At 36.9% G+C, this 26,547-nt stretch overlaps 1 long non-coding RNA gene across 1 annotated transcript in view; it reads left to right on the plus strand.

Annotated features, from left to right (window-relative positions):
* The window catches only part of LOC308060843, a 55,959-nt gene that overhangs the window by 15,624 nt on the left and 13,788 nt on the right, over nt 1–26,547 (plus strand). The window contains exon 1 of the long non-coding RNA XR_013926931.1: nt 1–26,547. This exon is cut by the window's left edge and continues 15,624 nt beyond it; it is cut by the window's right edge and continues 8,661 nt beyond it. This is a non-coding gene — a long non-coding RNA (uncharacterized lncRNA).

The raw sequence follows: 26,547 nt of genomic DNA on the forward strand, positions 1-26,547 counted from the left end.
ATTTATTTAACGTATGATCTTTATTTTTGCATAGCCCAGATGCTAACTTCTCCCTTTTCATCTTTAAAATTGCTCTTCCACCATTATTCCAGCAGAACTAGTTCCACAGAAAAATGAACATAATTCAGTCTCAGTCTCACAGTAAGTATCAATCAAATATGCTCAGGTGAAGAAAATACCTTTACTTTGAAGGTTCCTTCACTGATTTTTTTCAGTTTCCAGGCCTACACAGTGAATACAGTCACAGTCTAGATCTACTGACCTGTCTCAGCTACAATTGCTGTAATATCCAAGATCTCATGCAGCGTTCAGAGAGAAGTTTAAACCCTATTTTTTTAATACGTAAGCAGTTGATGTGAAGTGTCTCCAACTTAAATGGAAATGACAATGATATTACCTGGATATCAGTGAAGACGATACAGTAAGATTTATGCCAGAACATTTTAAAGGAACACATGGACAAATATATTTAAGCCGGTAAATTTATATATTGCACAGAGTAAGAAAATGTATTAAATTCTAAAGCACAGAAGATATTTTACAAACACCATTCATAGTCCTTTTATGTCTATACATTTTATCTAGAGCTAATATCAGACTTCTTAAACCAGAATGTCAGAGAATCTACTGTACAATTGTCTCCTATTCTAAGTAAGAATCATAATAAAAATCTCCAGTTTTGAAGCAAAGGACTTATTTTCACGATTCAGTTTTTTAATCCAGCAGGACAAATGCAAACTTGGTCTTACTGCATTGAAAAGAAGGGAGTTACTCTGAGAACAGTACAATCTATTTGCCTGTCTTATGCTGTCTTATATGGTTAACCTATTTCGTAAAAGACATAAGCAGAATTTTTGTTTTTATTTACTATTTTCTGTCAATAATATTGCTGGTACAGTCATTAATGAATATCTTGTTTATTTCCAGAATCAAACCTTGTTTGAAACTGCAGTACAGCAAAAGGTAGCGGCCCTTGATTTTAAAGCCTGTGGAAAGACTGGCAACAGAGACCATACCTGAGCTTTGGCATTACACAGTCCATTGACTCAGAAGCTGTCTCCCTTCTAAAAGGTCAGTATGCACAATATTAAATTCAGGTGCAATAGAGGCTCAAACTCTACGTATATAACAGAGAAAGCAGGGGTAAACTAAGGAAAGCTTTCAGAAAAAAAGTGTAACTCTCCCTTAGCACAGGTGGGATTTCCATAAATTTTTTTTCTTCCTGAGGTTAAATCTTGCCCCTAAACTTCAGTAAGGAACTAAGCAGTTTCCTTTTTGAAATGAGAAAAAAAAAAAAAAAATGTAGCGCAGCAGGTATTTTTATAATAAAGACAGTAGTACTTGCAGTCATTAAATATTTTTTTGCAAATTGACTTTATAAACTAGGATGCACCTTGACATTTTAGAAAAAATATAGAATAACTGAACTGGTCTTATTCAAAATGTCAGTGGATTTACTGCTTATGTAGTCTAATATCTTAGCATTATGCTGCCCCTCTCATATTCTTCCCATTTATCTCCTTTAATTCCCTCCTCCTTTACTTTTTAATCTCTATGTACTCTTCTTAATTTGTACATGGTTTCCCACTCTTCTTTGCAACATCCTCCCTTCTTTTTTCCACACTTCTCCAGTTATTTTTTGGCTGTGGTCTTTGCTTGTTTCTCTTAAACCTGTGGGGTTCAATTATTCCACTCAGGCACACAAAGGGTAGGCAGACCCACTGCTGCTTCTCGGGTGTGAGGTATGGGCTGGGGGCTGTTCTACCAAAGACTGTTCTGTTCAACTTCCTGCAGCTCAGCACTGAAAACTTAATCTTGCCCAACACCTATGGTCAAGAAAGGGCAAGGAGTGGAAACTGTTCTCACACTTCCTGTATTTACAGATAGAAGCATCACAGAAAATCATTTCTGTGATTGCACCATTATAACTGTTATTACATTTCAGCATTAATGGGTCCATTATACTTAAAGAGACACAGAAATGAATTAATAAAACTATTAATGGTGCTGTCATTTGCACTGTAATATATTAAACTTGGTAACTTTTACTAGTCATTATCTTACTTCACACCAACAGAGTGTGTGAAAGGAAGCTTAAAAAATGAAGAGCACTGCTATTTCACTAAATATTTCCCTTTTTTCAAAATACTTGTATTTTCTTTACAGTGTGATTAAATCAAATTAAATTTAAACATTACTGGGGATGCTGTGTTCTTTCAGACCCAGAGTTTTGATTATCACATGCTGTAATAGTTTGGAGTAAATCCTGTGGATTTCTTCTGTGAGCGATAACTTATATATGAATAATTTCTAAGCCAGCCAATAGCACTTTTTAGATAGGTTGATCTTAGGTGACCTCCTGTGGGTTTCTAGAGTGGAGTACTATAAAATTACGTCTTCAGAATAGCTTCTGAAAGTTTGTATGATGCCACATCTACCTTCTAGCTTTGTTTTACAAATAAGATTTGTTTAATCCTTATTACATTTTATAGGTCTTTTCCAGCAAACTGTTTCTATGGAGCTAGATTCCCATAGGAAACTTAGGTTTAGCTTCACAATGTCTTGCTTCTTTCTGGAATTCACATCATCAGCTGCAGCGCCTATGTTCTGTATAAAATGCTTGGAAATCTGTAGGTTTTTTAACTGTAGGACTCATTAGGGCTGCACTGCTGAAAAGGAAGATACCAAGTAAATGACTGGAAAAGGCTGAGAAGATGCTTATACTCCACCCAGCAATACTGGTTCGATCCAAGCCAAAAGGCACTGTACCCTACCACATGCCTGAGAATAACATGGACTTTTAATTCCCATATATTTACCATGAGGACAGCTTCTAACTATAAAGTCAGTGACTGCACCAACAGGTTCTAGACATATCAACAGAATCACACGTGTACATTTGTGGGTATGGATTACAGTTTTGGGTTATAGAAGGTGACAGTGCTATGCTGGAATTATCTCAGTTTTTTCAAATGCAAATAATACATATGATGGTTTGCTTACCATTGATCCCACGACTTCTGAATAAACAAGTGTCCTAAAACTACAGTATGTGGTACCACTCAGATATCCTGCTAAAACTGCTTTGCTTTACAATCAGTTCCCCACATAAAAAGGAAGGTTGAAACTCTGGCATAAATCCTTAGAGAACACAAGGTCCAGAAACAGCTGAACCAGGTAAACTATCACCCAGTACAAAATAATTTTGGTATTATTTCTTAAAGGCCACAAGTTTTTTGTTGGTCTAAGAAGTGCAGGGTCTCTGAACATTTCTAGGTTTCTTTTGTTCAGCCATGATAGCAATTTCTCTAGTGATCTGATAACTATTGTCCAAATTTATTTTAGTTTATCTTTAATTTATAGTAGTAACAAGTGTTTACTTGGTGTACATTGCATGACTCTAGAATAGAATGCGATATGGAGGAGTACAGACACACAGTGATACTAAAGGTCCTTTACTGGAGACACAAATCACAATGATCAGAGACCACTACAGAAGTAGAATTTGGAATTGTTCAGGTAAAAACATGTTTTTAGAGATAACAAAGATAATAAATAAACTGGGTAACCGCAAACCAGTGAAGAGAAAAAGTATCTAGGCAGACCAAGTTAACAAAATGTATAAAAATCAACTAAAGCAGACCCCAGACTGAGGAAGAAGATGCCATCTACAAGACCATCACCATCACATGACTCTTGGCAAAGAGGAGAAAAGAAACCCCAATCCTAATGTCCCTTTCCTCCCAGTGGAGACTTCAGAATTCTGACCTACCCTCCCCAAATTCTGCTGGAGTTACAACAAAGCACTCACACTTAGGACCCAGCAGAACTTTGGAAAGGTGAGTTTAACGCCAAAGGAACAAGGATAGATTTTTTGCTTTAAAATGTAACTGTAGTATTATTTTTTGATGTATTAATTTAGAACATTAATGTATATTATTATATACAGAGTAGCCATTTGCAATATTAGTTCTACCTGATTGCTAAGGGGCACCGCTGAAGGATGCTCCAGTGGGCCTTTTGGACATTTTGAAGACCCACCTGCCATTGCTGCCCCATTATGGCTAGAAGAACTCCTTTTGGGTTTCACATCATCCATGTTAGAAGCATTGGGATCTGCACTTATCCACCTTCTGTGTGCTGCTACTTCTGATGGCCAAAGACATTCAAATTCATTTGAATGTTTTAAGAGGTGAAAAGCCTGCAAAATTTGAATGAAATTGAAAAGGGAAGATACATGTGCTTAGCACTTCATGAAAAAAAAAAAAACAAAACACCAAACCACAGACAAACAACACCCACCTATTGTATTTCTTTGGCCTGACAGATACAGAGATAACTACTTAAAGCATAAGCTGGAGTTGTTTGACACCTGGTAAAAGAAACTGTACCTCATAAGGTGAGTCTCTTAGTTTGTATGCTTGCAGCACAGTGCATCACTGTAAGAAACACACTGATTTAAAACTTTACTGTCAAAAAGAAGTAGCAATTTAAGAATACTAAAACATAGCTAAATCTTGTATTGGAGGGTTGTCATAGTACTCTCAGTAGCAGTATCTAGTGGAAGATTACAGCTTTTGAAAACCTTATACCCCCTCTGCCTGAACTGCATAACTGAAACCAAGGCTGAGAGAAAGCAGATGCTGTAAACCACAACATTATGCATCTGCACTAGAAAACTCTGCCAAGCATGAAAGCTTAAGTTAACACCACACGGACCGTGTTGTATGGGCATGGCACTCTGTGCAGTCAATGCTTTTGTGATTGAAACAGGATATCTTGTATGGACAGAACACCCTTTTGCCACCTGCCCCTAGTCTGTTGCTATGCTCATCCCTAGTTTAGATGAAGCCATATAGTCTAAGGAGACATGCTGGAAGACTTGATCATGTTTTACCAAAAATTGTGTGGTGAAGTCTGAAAATGCCTTCTGGACATTAAATATAATGCAGAGATTAAGAAGTATTTTTTTTTTTAAAGTACTTCTTATTCATCTGGAGTTAAAATATTTACAAGAAGCATCACTGAGTTTCCACTTTTTTTTGGTTTGGTTTTTTTTTTTGTTGTTGTTGTTTGGTTGTTTGGGTTTTGGGTTTATTTTTTAATAAGGAGGTTTTAGATTTAATACTCAATCTTTATTTCAGGATAAGGAAATAGGTCCAAATTTACAGAAAAAAATATTCATCAGAAGATGGGTATCTAGTGATGTTTTTAAAGGCTTATATGATGTGGCCTTTTCTGTAAAACCTTACAGCATGCCTATATCCTTCACTAGATGCAGAAATACCTCTGGCTGCTGAAGCCAAAATAATTTTCCACATTAATTACTTCCTCTGCACTTTTCTTAACTTTCACAAACAGAATTGAGAAGCTTCATCGCAAACTGGAGAAGTTTGGAAAGAACAGATATTTTCCAGTTAGAAAAATGTTACTATTTTTCACATTAAAAACTCTGCTGTGACACCATCTCTTTTCTTCCATTTAATGTCAGAATAATTGTAGGTACAACAGTACCTTCTGCAATATTTGCATTGTATTGGGTTTGCATGTCAAGGTTTTGCCAGTGAGAGGCTACAGAGGTGGCTTCTGTGAGAAGCTGCTAGAAGTTTCCCCTGTGTCAGAGCCAATGCCAGCTGGCTCCAAGATAGATCTGCCACTGGCCAAGGCCGAGCCCATCAGCAGCAGTGGTAGCACCTCTGGGATAATGTATTTAAGAAGGGTAAAAAAGAGCTGCACAACAGTGAAAGGAGTGAGACTGTGAGAGCAACAACTCTGCAGACACCCAGGTCAGTGCAGGAAGGCAGGAGATGCTCCAGGCATTGGAGCAGAGATTCCCCCTCAGCCTGTGATGTAGCCTATGGTGAGGCAGGCTGTGCCCCTGCAGCCCACGGAGGCCCATAGTGGAGCAGATATCCACCTGCAGCCCACGGAGGACCCCACAACCAGAGCAGGTGAGTGCACCCAAAGGAGGCTATGACTTTGTGTGAAGACCATGCTGGAGAATCTGTGGACCCTGTGGAAAAAGGAGCCTGCACTGGAGCAGGTTTGCTGGCAGGGCTTGTGACCCCATGGGGGACTCACATTGGAGCAGTGTGTGCCTGAAGGACAGCACCCGTGGGAGGGACCCACGCTGGAGCAGTTCATGAAGAACTGCAGCCCATGGGAAGGACTCATGTTGGAGAAGTTTATGGAGGACTGCCTCCTGTAGGAGCAGGGCAGAGCGTGAGGAGCCTCCCCCTGAGGGGGATGAAGTGGCAGAGACAGTATGTGATGAACTGACAACAACTCTCATTCCTCGTCCCTCTGTGCCACTGGCGGGGAAGGAGGTAGAGAAATCAGGAGTGAAATTGAGTTCAGGAAGAAGGGAAGATGTTTTAGGATTTATTTCTCATTATCTTACTCTGGATTGGCAACAGATTAAACTGATTTCCCCAAGTCAAGTTTGTTTTGCCCATGATGGTAATTGGTGAGTAATCTCTCCTTGTCTTTATTTGGACCCATGAGATTTTTGTTGTATTTTCTCTCCCCTGTTCTACTGAGAAAGGGAGTGATAGAAGGGCTTTGGTGGGCACCTGGCATCCAGCCAGGGTCAGCTTAGCACACTGCACTAAGCTCTTTTTCCTGTTCTAATGGCTTTAATCAGTCAGGGAAGATGGATATGCCTTGACTTTTAATTGCACCTAATGTTTGCTAGGAGTAACTTCAAAAAAATTTTAACATTATGGATCACATTCTAAATTACTTAGCAGACCATTCAAATTATTTAACTATATTCCACATAGTTTTAGGAACAGCACAACTCTCTTTACTGTAGGAATAAATTATCTTCTTGTACAGAGGCTTTCATTATACGAATTCATTAACAGGTGGCTAATTTTCCTATCAGAAGTTTTCCTGCTTTAGATGTCAGAACAACAAACATTTTTGTACACATTGAATTTAGGCATGTGTGCAACTTCAGGGACATAATTTTAATACAAGATCAAATGAAGACGCATATATTTATTGTTACTAGATAATAGTTAGTCCATGTTATTTCTGGATATTCCTATTCCATAGTTTAAAAAGGTAAAATGACCCTTATGGGTTTAAGACCAGAATTATGACAAGCAGAGGAATGAGGGCAATGCATAATTTGTAAATTCCCATTACAAATTGCTAATAGTTGTGATATATGATGGCTAATAGATGGCTAATAGTAGTGATGTAACAGCTCTGGTTCAAATGTAGAAAAGAGAATGTTCTGAACAAAAATATGAAAAATACATCACTAAACATCTTGTGTGCTGGGCAGGAAGAACAGCACCTATACGAAAGCAAAGGCAAATTCTAACGTAAAACAAACAGGAAAAATAGTTAACTGGCTGTTCTGCTTCGAGACCATGACTCTATTTTGGTGTTTTAATGCATGTTTATAATACATGTTAATGACTAAACCTTTTCAGTATCTCCAAGATTATATGGCTCTGTCTTGCCCACATTTTTCCCTGTTATCACATCAGCTGTAGATGGTTCTCAGACCCTTCACAAGAATAACTCTTTTACAGACTCTGAAACATTTACGTTACCAGGCACTGATGTACTTTGACATCAATCAATATCAATTAAAATTCAAAAATACATGACTCTCAGAGAGATCTTAAAAATTTATCATGTGGTGGTAAAGATGTCTGGCCATACTAAGCATAGCATATCCTTTCAATATTTTTTTCCCCTATGGGCAAAGGAGAATACTGCTTTCAAAGGTTACTTTAAGGGCAGAATTTCAGTATGTGATAAAAGGAGCTCATTCTTTATCTTGTAATGAGCTCAGTAGGCCCATTTGATCTAGACCAAATGGTCAAAATGAAATCTTTCATCTCTTTGACATTCATGCAGACTTTCTCAGCTTAGTTTTTAGCTATTTCCATTTTTTTTAACCCAAATGAGCACCAATAATATCAATATGCATTTTCCTTTGAGGTATTTGGCTATTATTCCCAGCATTTATCAGATACCTACTATGGTTTCCCAAGTAGTGACTTGATTTAACAAGACAGATGATACATTTTAAACTCTTGCACTTGGTGAATTAATAGAGTCCACTGTTTTGGTGACTAAAATTAATAACAAATCCATTATGAAATGCTGTCAATAATAGGTCTGTGTTTAACACTTGTTATTTCTGCATGTTGCTTTCTAACATCAGACAGTTGATTTCTGTCCTGATACACATCTCTTCCTCCCTCCACCTCTTCAAGTACACAGATAACTCTACATCTTATGCCTTCCTAAAAAGTTTATCCACCCAAACAATAACAGGAGGCGAAATATTTTAAACAGAATAATCATGGGAGAGTGAGAATGACATTTCCCTTAAAAACGAACTTTTTGTTCCTTCTACCACTGTTTTTTTCAACACTAAATATTTTCTAATGCTGATGCACTTCTGTCAATCCTCATTTGGCACACACCATATTGTTCACATCACTGGCCATCAAATTAACAAACAGGCAAGAATTTTCATGTTGGAAGCTTTACCCCTTCCAAATCTGATTGGACTTTGCCGACACTCTTGAATAACGATTAGTTTCAAGAGCATTGTCCAATACAGATGTAATTAAAATTCTCTAATCCCACACAGCAGCTAGCAAAGATTTCTCAGAGTCTGAGCATCTTTCAGTCATTCAGTTGTTTACTGCTCTGAGCTGTAATTCTGTTCTTATTCCTGTGACTGCTTTGTGCATTCAGTTTTATGAGCTAGGCCATCTTAAACGAGAAGAATTTTCCCTTTATGCAGATAGGCTAAGCAAGAATTATGCCACTTACTTTTCAGGTCACTTCTTTCACTCTGTTCCAACTTCCAAACTGTAGCCAGCCTCACTTACTGAATTTAATTCAATAGCTGTGCCATTCCAGACTACTTCAGGATAAGTTAAAAACATTTTTTTCCTTTTATTTTCTCTTATTCCAATTGTATGGTTGATCTTTAATCACAGATGGTTTGAACCATTCACCCTAACTTATGCTCTTGTTGGCAAATACTGAACAAAACATTTTAAAAAATACTCACAGTTTTGGCCTTTTCTTTTCTGTTTGTGCAGTGACATTTCTTGGGTGATTTTGCCATCTGTAGAACAAAATTAAAAGGAGAGAAGAGAGGGTGAAATCTCTATCCTCTGTTCTGAAATATCAGTTATACTATTACCTAGTATTTATCTGGGACTGTCTCTTTGCATCTTTACAAACAACCTTGGCTCTGTACCTTTTGTTTTCCTGAGTCGGAACAGAAAAATAATTAATTTTTTGGGGAAAAAAGGCATTTTTTAGTGACTTCCACATTATTTGAAAAATCTAAACTGCAACAAGGTGCTTTTGCAATGTTAGAGACACAAAAGCAAACTCACGAGTCATTTGTCAGCACATGACCAGTTTCAATATAGATGTGAACAGCAATTAGTTTTAGTGGATTATGGTCTATTAGAACCTAAATGGTTTTTAAGAAGACAAAAGACCTGCTTAGGCTTTGCCAAAATAAGTTAAAAATGGACATTGCTTTATTTGCCATAAAAAGCCTGTTTAGAAACTTTTAAGGTTGTCTTCTGATTTACCATAACACTATACATATATATGTATATATGTAAAATAGAGCTGAAATTTTAATGTAAGACATGGTACACACATTATTTTGATCCAATGTGCTAACTCTGTCTTTTGCTTCCATGCTCAAAATATGAAACAACAACTTCTGAGCTAGAACAAGTCTTCATCTGAAAAAAATAACAATAGCTAACAGTCTTATTAACACACACAGTTTTCCCAATCAGCCTTTCAGAATCCTTATAAATGAACAGAGATGGTAAAAGTGTTTGCCAGCTTTTCTCAATGGAATATATGCTACCATCCTGATTTCAGTTTCTGCCCATACTGTTCAAATACTGAGGCTGAAGCCAAAAACACCCCTCACAAACAAACAAACAAACAAGCAATCCCCCAAATCCCAAGCTAAATAGATCTTAAATTTCTGCAAAACATTTGGAAAAGGTGAAATTACATCACCTTCCATATGGCCATGAAATTTTGTGCCAGTTTGGCAGAAAATAGTGTTCTTCTGACAACAGAATGGCCACAAATAAAACAAAATCTGAGATGACCATATGATCATACAATATTGTATTTCAATTGATGGTCTTTACCTTATTACCAATTACAGAGCCAAAACTGGCAAGCTTGACCCCTTTTATTTCTTCTTCTTTATGAACTCTGCAAAAGAATGTAAAACATTCATTAAGCATAGAGCTGTCAGGGTGGTCCTGACTTACTGGTGTTCAGTTTAGCAAATCACATATATAAGACTGGGTCCTTCAATACATCACAAGACTATGAAACAGCATAGGAATCAAGGGTCAGTTGTTATTGACATATGGTATCAATAGAAAGCATTGATCCAGCATATACCGTGTGCAGACCCTGCCTTAAATCCTGTAATTGTTTTGAGGATGTGAAGGGCCAATCCAAAGACAAAATATTTCCCCAGTATCTTGCTAATGAAAACACTAATGGTGACATTGAACAGATATGTGGGAACTGTGTGGTCCCTTTGATGGATGACATAGACAAATCTTCAAAAACTTTGTGCCTTTCCTGAAAATCCACATCAAAACACCTCTGAATTTGTTTTTGCAATGTAGATTTCTCCTATTTATCACAAGTGACCCCCAACTGGGGTAATTTAGTGTTCTTTAAATGAATAATTCCGAAAAGACTGTGCTTGGGGAACTATGATGGAGCACCTCCACTACAGAATTTCCTAAATGTCCAGCAAAGGCTCCAGGTGGTCATCTACTGCACTGTCCTTCCTGAAGATGAATTAGGGTTAGGATATTTCTGATAATAAAGAAGTGTAACAAAGTGGATACATTTCTGAATTTAGTTAGCTTCTGTGAAAAGGAGAGTCAAATCTGTTGAAGAGCTGGATAAAAGAGACTGAAACAGCATAGAGAAAGACAAGAATTATGAGAAGCAATGATGTTAGAAAAACAGTTTGGATTTCCAGAAGGAAAAATACAAGGTCTTGTGCTATGGAATAAAAGCAAGGGGAAGAACCGTGTTAAGACAAACCATCTACTTGTGCAAAAGATAATGTTGGCAAAATGACCAATGGGAATAAACTGGCCATGAAAGCATTTGTGATGGAAATTAGGAGGTTTCAGCCACCAGAAAAACAACATGTTAGAGTAGCATCCCAATAGGACTAGTTTTGGGGAAAAATGAACGAGTTTAAAGCTTGATCAGTTTGGGAAATGGACTATATGCCCAGGCTGCCAGCAGTAGCAGCAGGTGGAACTAAGGAACCAAATGGTTTCTTTCCATCTATGCTCCACAGAGTAAAGCCGTCTCAAACAACCGGCATTTTTACTTAGAAACGAAGGAAACTCAGCCCCTAAGCAAGCCTCAAAATTCAAAACAGTATTGTTACAGAAGCCAAGACAAAGACACAGAAGGGTTTTAACAACACAGTCTAGGAAATAAATGTATCAAAAATTTAAGTAAGTTTCATCCAGCACAACTTTGACATCTTAAATTTATGTTCTTGAACCTGATTCAAGTAACCTGAACTCTTCCCTTTTAATCAAGGGAGAGAAAATGGTAGTTTTAGAAGTGATATATTAGATCCAACTTAAATGTCTATCTTAATACAAATTCTAATTTTTACCAATTTTTTGAAGCACCAGCTTTTCAATGTCACAATTGTATTTAGAAGTTACATTTTCCACTTTGTAGACAAACATATCATTTAAGGTTACTTTTATTGATCTCAATAAAACAAGCTTCTTTATGAAAAAAACAAAAACAAAACCAACTCTCCTTTATTAAATATAATTAGCAGACAATGAAATTAATCAGAAAACCTAGATTTGCCATTAAAACAATGTAAAAATTATTTAAACAAATCTGTGATTACTTTATTATTAAGAAAGAAGCCATGTATCCTCGCGCTGACCATAGATTGGTCAAGTAATTTTCTTAAAAATAAATGCAATTGAGAATACTAAAAAGAAGAACAGAGAAGTGTGAAATGGTTGTTCTGCTACCCTCAGGCATGGTGATACATATGTTATATCAGGTTAAGATTAAATTAATTTATAGATTGACAGTAATTCAGCAGATATTTTTTCTCTCTGCTTTACTGACAGAATACAATTAACAGAACCAAATACACAGCCACTGTCTAATTTGCTGCTGAAGCATGCCTTTAAAACTTAGAAGATCCATTTACCTTAAGTGAGCTCAGTACTTACTAAAAGCACAACTTAACACAGAAAATAAAAATATAGAAGTGTATGTCTAAAAGGCCACTCAATGAAAGCCATCAGAACAGTTGACTTTCTGAAGAAAACACTCAGACATCCTGGTATTACTTCTTTTTAAGAAGTTTCTACACCTACCAGCTGTGAATTCCAAAAGAAGAAAGAAAGAAAAAAATAAAGGAAAAAAGAAATAATAAAATAAAATAAAATAAAATAAAATAAAATAAAATAAAATAAACCAAAATAAAATAAAATTAAATAAAAAAGGAAGGAAGGAAGGAAGGAAAAAGGAAAAAGAAAGGAAGTCCATATAGGGCTCTCAGAAAAAAAAAAAAATTAGCAGACTGAAAGAAAACAAAAATTCTTGACAAAATGCAGTATTGCAACCCTAACATATTGCATTTTTTTCCATACAGCCTGTTTACGCTAGCAAAAGTAACTTGTTTAATTAGCTAGATGATCTAGGTGTGCTCGTGGTTATTGATCAGACATGTGGTGAATTAAAGTCTAAAGTGTTTAGCCTTCACTGAAAACTTGCAAACAGTTATTCACACAGGTAGATCAGCTGAATTAATTAGGACTCTTCTTGTGAAAAATAGTCATGAGGTGAATATTCTAGTCTACGGTAGGTTTTTAGTGCCTGGAGAGTATGCATGCCCTGCTCTGCACCCTGCTGCAGGCACCACAGTTCAGGAGAAGAAGGGGGCAAAGAAGGTTTATCATTCTTGCAGAATTCTGCAAGCATGTAGCCAGGTCAAGCAATTTGGGCTGAGCTCACGTTATTTTCACATGTGGTTGCCCAACATGAGGGAACAAGAAAACTTTTCGACTCACAGCATCTTATAGGCACTGTGTTTATAACTAGGTGAGAGGCTCCAGACCATCAGTACCCTGTTATGACAATACCCTTAGAATTTGCTATTGAACTGGCCTGTGCTGTTTTTCAGGACTCATAGGGCTTCCTTTTTTTACTGCGTTTGCAATATCATTTATGAAACTCTATCTATTATCTATCTGGCTTTTTATACTTTTTCTTGTCACACTAGGAAAGTACTCAGATTATTGCTAATATTATTTGTATGCTGTGTTCATGAGAATATTCAAATACTGGAAAAAAGCCTGGATCTAGCTCATACCAAACAAATGTAGCCTTGAGTCTTTCCTTATCAGAGGGACTGGTCCCTTAATATAGGGACTCCTTTTGAAGGCTTTAAACATTTTCCACAAGGCTGGGCCCTGCATTCCACTGACATCAACAGGAACTCTGCAACCTAGGCTCCTCCAGTAGTAAACTGAATGTTTTACTTGTTAAGTTGCACATTGTTCCTGACCAGCAAAACTTAAATAATATTTGGAGTGTTGGTATTCTAGCAACATAGATTAGCTTTAGCTAGATAGTTTTTTCTTTGCTTTGATTCCTAGGAATATTTAAACACACAGCTTCCAGTAATACTTTTAAGGGATACATTTCTTAATCCTTTGGTCTTCAGTGGGAGAACAAGGCACCAAGAAAACAAAAGCAGCATTTGAGGAAGCTAAATGATTCTGAACAAAAAGTTAAGCAGCAAAGGAGAGTCTTCCTGATAGCATTTGCTTGCCTAGAACCTGCTCCATCATGGACTTTAACACTGGTTGCTGAAATAATAGAAGGAGGAAATAACTGGTATTAAATCATGTCCTATTCTTACTGTTGAGGTAAATACTTTTAAATAATATAAATATACTAAAAATAATGTAATTCCTAGTGTAGACAGCAAAAAAAGCATATATTTTTCAATGTTATGTCAACTAAGGTGTCTAGGAAGAGTTCTTATCACTGTAATGTAAAGGAAAAAACCTGGACTCCTGGCTAACATCACAGCTCCCAGTATTTTTTACAATGGGTGGAGACTTGCTAATTGTGGTTCAGCTCTACTATATTCAGTTCAGTTATATTTTGTATTAGCAAATGCCTGAGGGCAAAACAGTAGTAGTAGCAAAGATGCAGTACCAAAGTCATTGAGATAATGCAGCAGCGCGTTAAGACACACTGAATGACACAGATTGTTTAAAAAATACTAAGGCCGAAGAGGGGGGTTTATCTTCTTTGGCATGTCTCTGACATTACCTACTGCTTTTCTTGCTAGTGCTGTTTGTTTAATCTATTATAAATGTTTATTTTACTCTTCAAAGGTAGTAGCTTTCTGAGAAATTTGCTGGACATTTTTCTTACTTTACTAACTAAAAAATCCATTTAGAAATAGAGCATTCAGTGAGATTGCATTTGATAAAGCCATATTGGTCTAGACCAGGGGTCCTCAAACAACGGCCCGCGGGCTGGATACGGCCCCCCAGGGTCCTCAACCCGGCCCCCGGTATTTACAGACACACACACACACACACACGCCGGGGGTTGGGAGGGGAAACCAAGCAGCCGCAGATGGCTGCCTGCCACTGCATCCGCGCGCCGGCCCCCTGGTTAACCAGTTTGAGGACCTCTGGTCTAGACTCTGCTCTGAGTTACTACTTGAATTCAGTGGGGTTACAAAGGTATAACTGAGGCTTGAATGCAGTCTTGCATATCATTTGAGGAGCATGAGGTCTTACTGTTAAAAATACAACTATGAAAGCTCACAGTACATAAAAAATACACCATTTTCCCAGGGTGCCAATGGCTAGAACAGATACACCAATTTCAACTCCCTGTAGGCATATAGAAAGCCAATGTCTCAGTGGGGCTACCCCACGTGCTCCACACCTGACCTCAGTGTGAGTGTGTGACCACACGCTTGGACACTGATAAGAATTGGTGCACCTCATCTCAGAAGTTTTCTACAGGTGTTTTCATCACTCCTCAGGTAAAAATGTTAGCCATATAATTACTGATGACTTTGCTTCTCCATTAGTCTGCCTTTGCACTCTTCATACTTTATCCATAATGGAATTTTACAGAGAAAACTCTTCCACAGCCTGCACCTGCTGTCACAGTGCTACCATGTGAAATATGGACTTTATGCTGTTTCATGGTGCTTTCTCTCTTATACAGGACTAAGAGAAGACCTTTTTGGGTCTCAGTGTTTTATTAGATACCTATATACTACCCTGTGTCACCAGAGTAATAATCACTATGCAAAGTTACATGGGGACATAAGCTTCAGTTTTGTCTTCCCTTCCTGTTTTATTTTCTTTTGTGTCAGTGCGATCCTGGCCAAGGAAAGGGCCAGAAGACATTGAGGAGCAGAATAGGCTGTCATGAAGCAGATGAAGTGAGATTGCAAGTTGAACACAACACACACAAATCTGGCTAGGCACTGAGAGGCACTAGCACTAAAATCCAAGTCAAAAATGTTTCTGTAGTTCCACAGTTTCTATAGCCTGATGTTGAAACTGGAGTTTCAGTTGATAGCTGGGACTTGATACTACATGTCTTAGGGTTTCCTACTGTACTCCAGGAAGCCCAGGTGAATTATCATCATTAACTGTCCAATTCATACAACATAATGTTCTTTGTCATCACTTCTCAAGAGAAAAGATATTGCAGCTGTCTGTAGAAAGGACACATATACTAGTACAATTAAACAAAGCTCAGAATACAGTTGTCACAAATCATAAGAAAAAATGAAATTAAAATAATCTATTCACAGCAAAGACAGTCTCATTCTGAATGGTATTATTTGAGGTTTATTCCTATTGCGGTCTCCTTGCTTTTCAGATTCCTTAGCATTGCAAAGCACAGAAGAGCAGCTTTGGTATCCACATCAAAATCATTATACCAGTAAGCACTAATTAGCACCTTTGGGCTCAATCATATTCCCACTGCAATCAATGCCCAAAAGATGTATTGATTTCAACAGAGAAAGAATAAGGTCTTTTGTCAGTAGCTTCCAAGAGGTCAAAGAGACGCTCATCTACATTGCTATATCTGGAGTCTTCACTGTTTGTATTGCTAACTTTCATTCAAACTTATCAACAGCAGCAAAGCTGAGATCCCTAGAGGCTCATACCTTACTGACATTTTAAGACTAGGAGTTAACATTCTCAAATATGCTAAAATGTCTTTGGAATGTCAGCTTTGATGACTTTCAAGGAGCTTGGTCTTCTATATGTCAGATTTTTAAATGTATTTAAGTGACTGAAGACACTGCTTTGCCCAGGCTTCCAAGTTAGGAGCAGAGGCTTCTTGCATAGCTCCACCACCGATTATACTGAACTTTCCACCTGCAATTGATTTCAGCTATAACCTTTAAATGCTAAAATACAAAGAACCCAAAGGAAAATAGTACAGAAGGCCTGTAGGTTTGTGTCTGGATGATTTAGTTAAAATAGAGACTAGAGTCCTAAGCTCCGGTCCCTGGTCTTTGAATGCCTTATGCATTAGTGCTTCAGTAATGAAAACCCAGGAATACCGCCAAGAATAGGACTGGAAACAAAGGCTGTGTACTGGGTCTGGCTGAGCCCCATAGCAGCCCTCACAGTGCTGTGCTTGTACTGGTAGCTAGAAAGGTGGTGATAACACACCAGTGTTTTGGCTACTGCTCAGCAGTGCTCACACAGCATCAAGGCTGTCTCTCCGACCTTCCTTCCCCCACGCTCTCCAGAAGGCTGGGGGTGGGCAAGATTTTGGAAGGAGACACAGCCAGGACAGCTGACTTGAAGTGACCAATGGGATATTTCATACCATATGACGTCTGCTCAGATATAGAAGCTAAGAGAAAGGAGGAGGAAGTAGAGGGGCATTCAGTATTTATGGTGTTCATCTTCCAGAGCAGCTGTTATGCATACTGAAACCCTGTTTCCCAGAAAGTGGCCAAACATCACCTGCTGATGGGAAGTAGAGAATAATATCTTTTGGGTTGCTTTGCTTCCATGTGTGCAACTTCTGCTATTGCTTCATTAAACTGCCTTTATCTTGACCCGCAAGTTGCTGGTTTTTTTTCCAATCTTATTTTCTCTCCCTCTGTTCTGCTGAGGAAAGGAGTGATAAAGCAGCTTAGTGGGCACTTGGCATCTAGCCAAGGTCAACCCACCACAGCCTGGAACCTTTTCCTGCTAAAAACACCCTTAATTTATTTGGAATTAAGAAAAAATGTTCCATCTCATCTCCCCTAGACTATGACTGTGTCATTTGTTTATAATTAAAGGAACTTAGATAGCCATTTGCTTTAAAAATTAAGTTATGGATTCTTGATTCAAATGGGCTCAAAGGAATCAGGCCCTGCACAGGTCCTCTTTTACTATTATTTTCAATAGAAAACTAAGAACCTTGATGATTATGGAAAATGTAGTGGTCATTCATCCAACATTTTAGCACACCTAAAACTTCCCCTGAAAAGATTAGTTAATGTAATGCTTTAAAGTGCTGGTTCCCCTATGCAATGGTATAGGAGAGCTTCAAAGGCAATAATGTTCCAGAGAACATCCACTTGAAAAAATATATAGCCCTTGTGACTGGGACAAAGAAACTTGCACCTGTACTTTGGATAAATAAAGAGCTTCAGTCAGTATCAGTCAGTCATTGCTGTAAAGCTCTGATGGTAGATATAAACTATCTTTCTTGAGTCAAAAACTTGCTTTCTGTCTCATATTTACTGTGAAACTTAATAACAAATAAGTGAGGCAACACAGAATACTCTTTATTTTAAATCTAGTCATTAATAATGCTGTACTGAATTACTCTGTTAAAGCCTCATCAATAGGTAACAAAACTTCTTAGTTCCTTGGAACAAACAATATTTAAAAGTAATTTCTTAAAGACCTAAATCATGTAAGAAAACATTTATATTCTGTTAAAATGCTGTGGATATTAATGCTGGATATCAGCAGGGTCTGCCCCCTTTAAATTGCATAACCTTGAGAGTTTGAGATAAAGAGAGAATTCAGTATAGAAATCGCTGGTAGGCGATATTCCTCATAACTTATTCCTCAGTTAAAAGGTACTTTATTGCACTCTGCTTATATGAATAGGACCTATATATAGGACATAATTTATTCAACAGGTTTATGCACATTTTTGCTGCTCATGAACTATCTGTAGGTTTTTTACGCATTTGCTTATCCTATGAAAATACGTAATGAGCTCTCAGGACCATGTCTGTGTCATTTCACAACTCTTGTGGGAGCAGGGCTGCACAATCTTCCCTTGAAACTTACTGTAGTATTGAAGCGTGAACAAAGATACATTGCTGGTGCAAGTTAGCTGCTTGGTGTCTAGACATCTCTCACAGTAAATCAGCAGAGAAGGGCCATTCACTGCTTTTCTGTCCATTTTCTTCCCAAGGCATAATAAAAGGTTATCTATGTTTTCAAGAAAACTAGAAGGAACAGTTAAATTTAAGCCATTTAAGCCAAGACATGGCAGTTATTAACAGAAAACTTTAGTCAGGTGGTATGAAAGGATTTGAGGTTTCCAGAGAGCTAATATTGTCCCTTTCTAATCTCCCTTCAAATGTTTGTCTACTCCAGCCACAACATATCTGCTGACATTGAAACACAACTGTGGATCAGACTGATTGAGCAACTGACTCAATATTCTCGACATCACAGGTAACCAAAATTTTCTTAATTAGAGACTAAGTTCAACCTTAAGTTCTATCTACCTAGGTTTTTTTTTCTGTTGGAAAGTAGATCTAAAATTTAACACTCCTGGTGGTAAAGGGATTATTTACTTTTTAAAGAATTCATTTTTTGTTTATATTTTTCTTCTGTTAATTGATCTCTCTCCTCACATTTATTTCAACACAATATTTGTACAGAGAGATTGATCGTATCCTTGCCAATTCACTTTCTGTGACAATAAACAAAAATTCCAGTGGTGGTCTGGTTTTGTTGTTTTTTTTTTTTCCTCTCATGAAGTAGTTTCTCCATTCCTCTGATTATTTCAGGACACGTTTTGCATACTTGCTTTATTTTGGGCTCATCTCTCTTGAGCATGGTTAAGGAGAATTGAACATAGTGTTTCCAGGCAATGCCTAATATTTCCCTCTTTCTAGTGGAATTATTTCCCCTTATTGAGGGCCTCCAAAAACCACAGTTGCCTTCTGCAGCTGCTAGTGATTGATGGATGCATCCAAAACTTTAGCATCTGTCATTTCCATCTGATGAACTCCCAATTCAGAACATAAATTCTTGTTAGTTCTCAAGTGAGCAGCCTTGCTTTCTGCATTATTACATTTCATCCCAGAGCTGTGACTCCAGTTCTCAGGGTCAGACTACTTGTAGACTATTCCAATCCTTCTCTGTAGCAATAAAGCTTCCTACCTTACTGTCATCAAATTTCAATGACCTAGTCCTATATAAGTGCCAGGCTTGTCAGTGGACATATTAAATAAAATTATCTTCCAGACCTGTCCTTGATGAACTCTTCTATCCATGTATGAGATGTTCCTGCAAGAGATGATCTGAATTTTATCCATGACCTTTCCCACTTCATTTTTTTCCTGAACATCCCCATATACTTTACAATATTAAAAAAGCTATGAAATCCAGGTGAATTGGGTCTTGTAACTAGGATATCTGAAATCTCATCAGGGAAAAATAGGCAATTAGTGTGTTTCAATGTGGCTTTTATAAAGATGTTCCTTACTTCCCTTACTTTCCAACAGAACAAAAGAACACATGTGGAATATGACCAAAAGCCTGTCTAGCTCATGACCTTCTCACTGACAGTTGTCAAAAGTAAGTGTCTGGGAAAAAGCATAAAATTAGGACATGGAAGAAGTAATACTTGTGTAGGTTGTTACCCTAACCCTCCAAGATTTGTAAATCAGGAATTACCTGGTTCACAAAGAATGCTTGTATTTAATATCCTTGGGAAAGTTATTGAAATATATCAGCTCTTTTAACGCTTCTGCTCCTGCTCTAATTTTGATTATATATCACAACTCTTTCTTAAATAGAAATACAACATGCATAATTTCTTCTTTTGTGTGTGTAACTGGCCTAAAATGTTTGTAAACTAGATTTCATGTAGAGACTTCTTCCAAAATTTTTGGTGATGATTATGAAATTTACCCTGATATCAGAAATGTTAATCATCTGAGTTCTGCTTCCACAATTTTTCCACATTACAGTTTCATCCTTCCCATCTGTCACTGTACATTTGCCCCTGTGTTCAGCGTCATCATTTGTACTGAAGCCTAAGAAGCACTCGTTTAGTTTTAGTCCTATTTGGATTGCTCCCACTTGCTTTTTTTTACTGTAGCTTTGGCTTTTAGCTTTAGTTTACAGTATCTATCTCAAATTAACTTTTGCCAATTCTTACCTTATCCATAAAGTTTCTGCATTCTGAGAATGAGCTTTATTTGATGGCAAATCTTCTATCAAATTCCACACAAGCACTTTGTTTGCTTCTAATACCCTCTGTGAAATCATTATTCATCCAGTCCTGACTATTTGGTCATACCACTATTTGGTATTCAAGGTCCAGAAACCTTTCACACCTTTGATTTAATGACATTTCAGAGTCTACTCAGATCACCTGTTTTTTCTAACTGCATCTAATAGTTTTTAAAACACTCAAAGACAAGAAATGAAGAATCTTAGTAACAGAACAATTTATTTATATATTCTGTATAACCTGAAGCCGGAGACATGTCAACTTCCAGTTGAGATTATACCAGATAAATGGTTATCAACCCTGTTCCTTTCTCAGTTGTTTATAACTGCCCGCTTCTCAAAAATTACTGTCCTTTCAGGTATTTTGAAGTGATTGCTCCATTCCAGACAAAACAAGCCAGGCTAATTTAAACAGTCTCAAAGGTGATCTTTGCTAACCTGGCACTTTTTATTTGAAATAGATTGGAAAGTGATCACAAGAGTAGCTCATCCAGCAAAACCCATAAAGCAGCAATCTTCAAGAGGATGTGTCAGCAACAGTGCAGGATGAGCCTGAGAGTGGCACGCTTTTGTCCAGCACACCTGCAGACAGAAGATGATCTGCATGTACAACCTAACTGTATCACAATGCAAAGTCGAACAGGCTACCTCAGAGCTTCTTTCACAGTAGCTAAGATGCATTTGTTTGAAAACATTACAAAATGACAAAATAAGATTTTTGTGTAGTGCTAAATGAGGTTAGGGTTTTGAGGGTAAGTCACATTTAGACATTACTTTTCGTATAGTAAATCTTCAAACTTACCTAGGTAATACTGACTAATTAAAGAAATTATTTTTTAATACCATAGCTATTCACAATCCCCTTTAGAGATTTACACCCAAAATTCTGGACAAACACCGCAAGTATGACACCCTCATGTAATAAACAAACATATTTTATTTTCAGATAGTGTAACACTGGTCAAAACACCAACACTGCCTTCCTTGCTTTAGAAAAAGGAGTCAACTCCAGGTATTCAGGGTCCCATTGTTACAACATGGAGGAATGGCAGCTGTACAATGCTGCCTGGAGTGTAAAGCTAGGACCTTGAACCTGCATGCCAACAGAAGGCCAGCTGAAGCATGCAGCTTCCTGAGAATGATTCATACTCTTAAATTCACTACTCTTAAAAATCATGTATCCATCTGCAGCTGCTGTTAGCCTTGGAATACACAAACCATTAAATCAGAAACAACGACTTTCACCTCAGTGCACACCTCATTTGCTGATGAATAACAGTCCCATTCCTGCTAAATTATGCTGAATTGTATGTGGGCTTGTGTGAGCATACATCTTTTCAGATCTCCCCATTCCATTTTCACTTTTGAAGTCTGATTTTATTTTATTTAAATAATCATATGCTAGCACATATGCTAGTTTAATCTGTTTGGAACAGTAATGGGATACAAGAGATAATGATGGGACATGGATATTTCTCAAAGTATATTATACCTACATCTTCCTTAAATTAACCCAAAGAGTCCTCAGAGCATTTGAAAAGCAGATATCTTACTTGGGCCCCAAACATACTAAGATTTCTGTATGTGCTTAAATTTAACATGGGAGAAATTCTTTGAAACTTAAGAAACTAAATATTTGTGTCATATGCAAAGAAGGCACAACAATGACATGATTATCCCAACTACGAACATGTAAGTGCTTTAACTGTTATGGAAATTAAGTGCCAAAATCAGAAAAATCTCACGCACATTACAAAGCTGCTTAACTGTAGAATACAGTGAGATATCATAAGATGGTTATTATAGTCTACTGTATTTTTTGGTTTTTGTAGGAAGATATCCTTGTACAGAGACTAAGAACTGTCACAAAAGCACCTTGTCAATTACAAATACAGTGAGTACTGTCTATAATTTTTCTAAAAGAGAAGAGTGAAGCTGATCCACTATCTTTTGTCTTAACTACCATGCAAAATTATTGTTTAAATAAATTTAGCAGTAGAAAATCAACTCCCCCCTCACGCCCAATGATTTGTTTATGAATAGTTCATGCATTTTAGGAATGGAATATTTTTTAAAATTCCTTTGCTTGTAAAGGTTTTATACGATGTTCCAGTGTGTTTTTTAGAAACAAACAAATAAATACAGGGGAGGGGAGGTGTGTGTGTGGGGGTGATCATGGGCTGCACCCACTGCACTAATAGACAGTAGACATTAGCACTGATAGAAATCAGAATTATTAGTACTGTTCAATGAAGTTGAAGCTTATAAATACAGCAATAAATATCTGCAGAGATTTTAGCTTCTTCTACGTTTTTCAGAAGAAAAAAAGAAAAAACAAAAGAAACTATCATAACCTTACTCAAAATCTAACAATAGTCCATAAAACAGAAAGCAGAACAGTAACATCTTATCTCCTGGAAAAATTTGGTCTGTTTCCCAGGACTGGAAATGGATTACTCAAGCATTATGGAAAACACTCCCAATTAATACAGTGCATAAACTTTCACTGTAGCAATAAGATCCACTGCAAATTCACTAATCCACTTTGGAAATGTCTTGTTACTGTGAGGCAAGTAACTACTTCTGTCATTATCATCTAATAACATATTTTAGTCTTGCATATAAAAATTGTTAGCAACTTAAAATCTTCTGAAAAATGTCAGAAATGAAGGACAAGTATATATTAATTTCCTGGACATGGAAGCTGTGAGGATGTTTCATCCCTCCAGGGGAAAAAAAAAAAAAACACACACCCCCCCCCCAAAAAAAAAAAAAAAAAAAAAAAACCAACCCAAAAAAAACCCCAAAAACACATGCCAGAAAATCCTATTAGTTCAGTGCTTAAAGAAATGTGAATTGCTCTGGGAAATTTGGACAAATAGTTTAAAAAACCCTCAACAACAACAAACCACAACAAAAACCTGTCTGTCAGTATTTGGCTTAATACTTTCATGTGGGTTGGAAAGCTGATACTCTGTGTATGCAGCACTACATTTCAGGAGGTACTTTTTCCCAAATCTGCGTCTGCGATCAGACTTGCGGTACCACTCTGATACCAAGGATTGCTGTTCATGTTGTATAGCACCATCATCTCCAGGCTGCCTCATCTGCTGAAAATCCTTGTTGATTCCAGTGAGAGTGCTGAAACGATATAGCCTGCTAGCACAGTAACATGATCTCTGCCTTGCCATTTAGTCATATGTATTATGCTGAAGCTAGACATATCCAGATTCTTTCCAGCTCACTTTGGTGCTTTCTTCTGCATCTGTTTCTTAACTATATGACTTTATTGTGATAAAGATTAGCTGTGCTTCCTTCATATTAGCAAACAAAAATTATCATACTTCACATGTTATGGAAATATCAGTTACATAAAAAAGAGGACTGAAAGATTAGAAGTCTAGTTACTGCACTATCTGCAATTCTTGGTGTTTTGGTTTTTTTTTGGGTTTTTTTTTTTTTTTTTGGCTGCTAATTTTTAACTTTTAATAATGAAGAATATTAAGAAAACAAGACAATTCTACTCTGTTGGTAAACTCAGAACATTACTAGTAATATTTTAGTTGGGTATTTCATTGCAGTAAAGACCTTCTAAAACAATTAACACATGCTCTAAGGTCTTTACCACTTTATCTATTCTTTTGCACTTTTATGTTGAGAAACAAAATTGATTCTGGACTTCACCCAGTCTAATATTTTAGTAAGTGGCAACAGTATTTGTCTTTGAGCTTCAGTGAAAAGGGTCTGAATAGGAAGTAATGCAAGTCATCACTAAGACAAACATTGCCAAATTGTTCCAGGAGATAAGATGTTGCTGTTCTGCTTTCTGTTTTATGGACTATTGTTAGATTTTGAGTAAGATTATGCTACTTTTTTTTGTATTTTTTTCAGACCAAAATCTGCTAAGGACCACAGTCCAATGCCCTTGGCCAGAGCCATTTATCTTTTTTTCACAGAAATAAGATCTGCATCCATTAATAAGAAGAAGCAGGAAATAGGTAGAAACTGCTGTAATAAAGTTAGTATTCAAAAGACATGAGAGGCTATTTATAAATGGAAAAACACTGAGCTTGGTCATCCTTAAATTTTATTTCATCTAGCAATTCTGAACAGAGAAGATAAAACTAAGGTGGACTGCTACAAGCAGCCTAAAAGACATTAGACACCAGCTTCCAGTGACTTTCTGCTTTAGAAACCTACAGATTTGATCTTAATTAGCCAATTAAAATTAATAGTGATAAGGGGCAGAAATATGTGGGTGCATCCTTACCACTTGTGCTCATTGGCTGTCCATATTCATGTTGGAATACCAGATTTGTCAATCCACTGCAAAATCCTGAAGTACTCAACATTTTCAGGACTTCGGTAAAGGTCTCCCAGACAAAACAAATAACTGAAATCTGAGTAGAATTAAAACAGATCTCCTCAGTTCTGATTGATTGAGAATAATTTAGCCTGTCAAAAAACGGCTATGAAAGGGTACAGAAAGTTTGCGAACCAACATATTCCTTTCTTTCATTAAAGCATCTGTATGTTTCAGTGGGGCACCAGTATAAAAATGTATATCATTAAAAAAGTATATATAAAGAACACAATTGATTTGATTTTTTTTTTGTGTGTGGCACTACAAATAGAGCCAGCTTCAAAGTGGACTAAGACTATGAGATGTAAGCATATCACATTTACTGTCAATTCAAGTAAACAGTAGAGGTAGAGGTGATCTATCTGGGTGTTTTCAAAAGCATCTAAAACATCAAGCTTCAACTGAAATGGAAGTCGTTTAATTCAGTGCAAGTTTACCTACCTAAATGCTTGTGAGAATCTGGGTCAGAATCATCAGGAGCACAATTCCTGTGAAAAGCTATTATGAAAACCCCTTTTCCCCCTCTTGTGATTTATTCAAATTTATTATCAATGTATGTGCTTAGATACACAAATAAAAAGTTATATATTACTACTAAAAATACAGTTAAAAGAATACATATACACATGTAATTTACCCTATTCTGTTTACTCGCATTAGTTATGCATATTCCTCTCCCAGTTGGGAATACATCAAACTGAACACATATTTCTGTCTAAGAATCCAACTGTCAATATATTAAATGAATATCTAAGCACATATTTTTTCAAAGCAAATGTTTTGCCTATCAGAGTGTTTTAACTGCAGGGCTGCAAACAGAACAGACAATGGAAGTTGTGGACAGCAGTCCTAATTATTCAAGAAATTTAACATGAGCTAAAATGAAGAGTCCAGAAAGTGTTTTAGTTGTGGAAAGTAGAACATAGAGAGGCATTGTCTTACTGTTAGTTTTATATGAGGAGAACAAAAAACTAAACAAAACACAACACACTTTTACTAAGATTTTTATTTATTTATTTATTTATTTATTTATTTATTTTTCAATCAAGTTGAAAATCTCCACTTATGTTTGTCTTTGCTGAAAGGCTTTTTTGGAACTATCTCTGACTTCTTTGGTAGAACTGAGATTGGCTTTTAGTTCACATGCTCCAGCATCCAAATGTAAGTGTAAATATGACGGCCATGTTTCAGATTGGAACAGCTGGTCACAGAGTTGATTTGTCCTCCCTGAAAATGGAAAGCTGTCATCAAAGTAACACCTTTCAATAATAATTAATGGTGTTAACATTCAGTTTCTGTCATGCCAGCTCCTCATCCTACCAAGCTGTTTTCATTTGTGGGGAAAAAAATCCATTCCATTCAGGGTTACAGATAGGGCTATTTAGGGCAAACAGATACAATTCCTATACTGGATGTGATAAAAGTATACCAAGTAGACATACATTGTTACTTAGCTTTCTTTATATCAGGGACATTCAAGGATAATGGTCTTGGCACAAATGTCATGGACAGAACATGCTAGTACACAGGGTCATTTCTTGGTAGGCCATCCTGGAAACAGTCTGCAAATGTAACTTTCTT

The sequence above is a fragment of the Falco punctatus genome, assembly GCF_963210335.1.
Source record: "Falco punctatus genome assembly, chromosome: 3".
Lineage (NCBI taxonomy): Eukaryota > Metazoa > Chordata > Aves > Falconiformes > Falconidae > Falco > Falco punctatus.